This window comes from Papaver somniferum, chromosome 5 (genome assembly GCF_003573695.1).
Source record: "Papaver somniferum cultivar HN1 chromosome 5, ASM357369v1, whole genome shotgun sequence".
In the NCBI taxonomy this organism is placed as follows: Eukaryota; Viridiplantae; Streptophyta; class Magnoliopsida; order Ranunculales; family Papaveraceae; genus Papaver; species Papaver somniferum.
Window position 1 is genome coordinate 106,896,402 of NC_039362.1, and position 3,507 is coordinate 106,899,908.

Consider the following 3,507-nt stretch of genomic DNA (forward strand, 5'->3'; position numbering starts at 1 on the left):
ATTTTCTCCGAACTGGCCGGGACCGATCTATACGGCCGTTTCTTTGCAACTCCGAATAGGGTACGCGGATTTTGTGGCTGAAACGAATAATCCGCGAATTATTCGGGTACGGGCATTATCCGCCTGTTCGGTTCGGCAACCTAGTTGTTACAACCCATACGAGTTCATCCCGATCCAGTGTTTTCCTTTTATTTTTTCAAAAATTTGAGTAGAGTAGGAGGGATTCGAACCCTTGTCCAAGGGAAATTTGAGTAGAGTAGGAGGGATTCGAACCCTTGTCCAAGGGATTCATTCACAGGCGCCTTGACCACTGAACCAGTCGCTCGGTTGTGTCAATGATACATATATTGTAAATATAATATATTTTTATGAAAATCATATAATTTCCTCTTATAAATATATTTTTTATTATTTAATATGTACCGTATTTTCATTGCCGAAGTCACATTAGTAAATCGAATTATACCCGTACGTATGCTGCTCCGAACTACTGCCGACTCACGAACCGTTGACCGGATTTTTGACGGATTTGAACTTTTACAAATACGAATAATACTCGTACGTTTGCCGTCCGTACGTTTGCCGAACCTCGAATTTCCAACTAGGGTTGAAACAAAGGAGTTTCCTTAAAGTGAAGGAGTTTCCATGAGATGAAGAAAACAATAATAATAATAATAGGCATGGCCGGTCGGCCAATAATAATAATAATAATAATAATAATAATAATAATAAGGAGTTTACACTTGAATATAAAGAAGACGGAGATTTTCTGGCCTTCCCCAGATCCAAGAAGCAGGCAGGAAGGTGTTTTTCCGGTGGATATCGGTAGACCATCAAGGGGTGTTAAACTTCTAGGCGGACCCGTAATCTTGGATTTACAGTTCTGCAGTGATATGGTCGTTGGTAGAGTAGATAAAACTCTCCAGTTGATGCAGAGGGTGCAGCAGCTACATGATCCGCAGTGCGAACTTCTCTTGCTTCGAAATTGTACTGGTGTTTCGAAGCTCTATTTCACATTTCGCACAACTTGCCCTGATGCACTACAGGAAGCTACTATTATCTATGACCAACATCTATATCAATAGGTGATGGCGCAGGGTTTGGTCCAACAACGCCTAGTCAAAGATGGCGGTTTCGGCATCTACACAATGGCAGATACCTATACTTATTGTTATTTAGCTTCCTACACTCAAACTACATAATTGCAGGAAGCTATATTACAATGCCCTTCTCCGGCTGTCCCGAGCTCCAGATATGAGCATGCACTTCACAATTTTATGCAGGCCTGTGGGTTATCTTCCTCCAATTTCAGTATCAACAATATCTCCCCTCAACCCATGAAATCTCTGGCGATGTTATACTTTGCTGTTGTCAAGGAGAATTTGCCTACAAGCTTCCACCTAAGTGACCGTGAATCACTTATTTGGAAATGTAACAGGCGGGCACATGCAATGGATTTCTTAAAAGCAGTCCCCATTAGTGGTTTGAACCAAGCTGTTGCTCCACGTCAGTTTCGCTCCATTCTCATGTACAGGTTAGCCATACCTTTTTTTGAGAAGGCCAGTAAATGCTCTGTATGCAACAAACCTATGGACATCTATGCAGATCATGCTGTCCATTGTGCAAGTGAGGTGGGGCTGAAATTTAGGCATGATATTGTCCGTGATGATGTCGTAGATATATGTTACAGGGGTGGAGTAGTCGTAATAAAAGAAGTCTCTTTTGGTCTTCGCTCAGATGATGCTAAAGACCTCAAGCCGGCTGACATTTTCGTCTACAATTGGAAAGACAGAAGAGATGTATGCTTTTACATCACTGGAGTCCCGCCCTTTACAACTGCTCGTACTAACAACTTTACCCCAGGCCATGCAATCAACGCTGCCGTGAGTCGTAAATGCACCAAATACCTTGATAAATGTGCTTCACTGGGATATGGGTTCAAAGCTTTGGCCTTTTCTACCTTGGGTGAATTGGGAGAAGACTTGGTTTGTATTTCTCCAGAGATTAGGAAATTGCTTTGCTAGCCATGATGCTAACTATAAAATTGGTAATTCTTTGTTTCATAGGCTAGGTGTTATTATTCTAAAGGGTGTAGGCGCCCAAATTGTAGCTCGTCAGCCTACTACCGCTATGTAATGACTCCTCTTTGGTTTTCGTTATAATAATAATAATATTGCGCTCCAGGAGGTCTCAGGTTCGAGCCCCTAATGACGTAATATTGCAGGAATTAACATGGAAGCTAGGGTTAGCTTTCCCCCCTTGTGACACAATCTCATCCCTCCCATCCGCTTCGGCTCCCTTGGCTAGGTTACCCATAATGCCCGCTGGTAGGCTAGCACGACAACCTGTTCAAATAATGTAGTAGTATGTCGTTGAAGCTTAGCTTGTTAGGCTTCCAACTAGTTAATGTAATACTCTTTATATTTTTAGATTTAAAAAAATTAAAAAAATAATAATAATAAAAAAAAAGTAAATAAATAATACCCATCGACGTCACAGGGGTCTCTCCATTTACAAGTGCTAGAACTCGCTCTTTCACTCCCGGCCATGCCATTTCTGCTGCTGTATCACGCAAGTTGCATAAATATCAAGAATTGTGCGCAAGGCATGGTTACGGCTTCCTGGTTTAAGCCTTTACTTCCTTGGGTGAACTAAGTGAAGACACTGTCACTTTTCTAAAACGTTTGAGGAATTGTTTTATTAGAAGTGACACCAACTATAAAATTGGTAATTCACTTTTTCATAGAATATGTATTATTATTCAAAAAGGTGTGGGTGCCCAGCTACACCACTTCTTGTAACATTGATCTTCCCTTTTATGAATAATAATAATAATAATAGTAATAAAATTTTATTATTATTATTTAAAAAAATAATAAAAAATTTATCCAATAATAAAAATTTATTTAAAAATAATAATAAATAAATAATAATAATAATAATAAATAATAATAATAAAAAATAATAATAATTGTAAAAAATAATAATAATATTGCAACAACATTAGGTGTTTTGGCTTTTTCAACATTAGGTGAATTGGGAGAAGATACTTGTATATTTTTGAGTAGGTTGAAGAATCGTCTTGTTAGTCAAGATGCTAATTCAAAAGTAGGAGGTTCTCTTTTTCATCGTATTGGTATTACTATTCAGAAAGGTGTTGGTGCTCAGCTTGTTGCTAGGCTATCAACAAACTATTTGTAAAAAAAATATTAACTGTAATAATATTAATAATAATAATAATAATAATAATAATAATAATAACCCTTTTCAGGCGACTGAAAACCAGAAATCATCCCTGCCTTTGTCCGTGATTCAAAGCATACATCACCCTTTTTCCTCTTTGTTTATTGTTTGATCGCATATAGGGATGCAATACATAGTTCTTCTAGGGTTTTTCTGATTCTCAGACTCAGCTTTCCCTTAGATTATTCTATGCCCATAACACGTTCTTCAGCTTCTTCAGGAATTCGTAGGAATGGAAGCCCTGAATCCCAATCCTCCATGGCC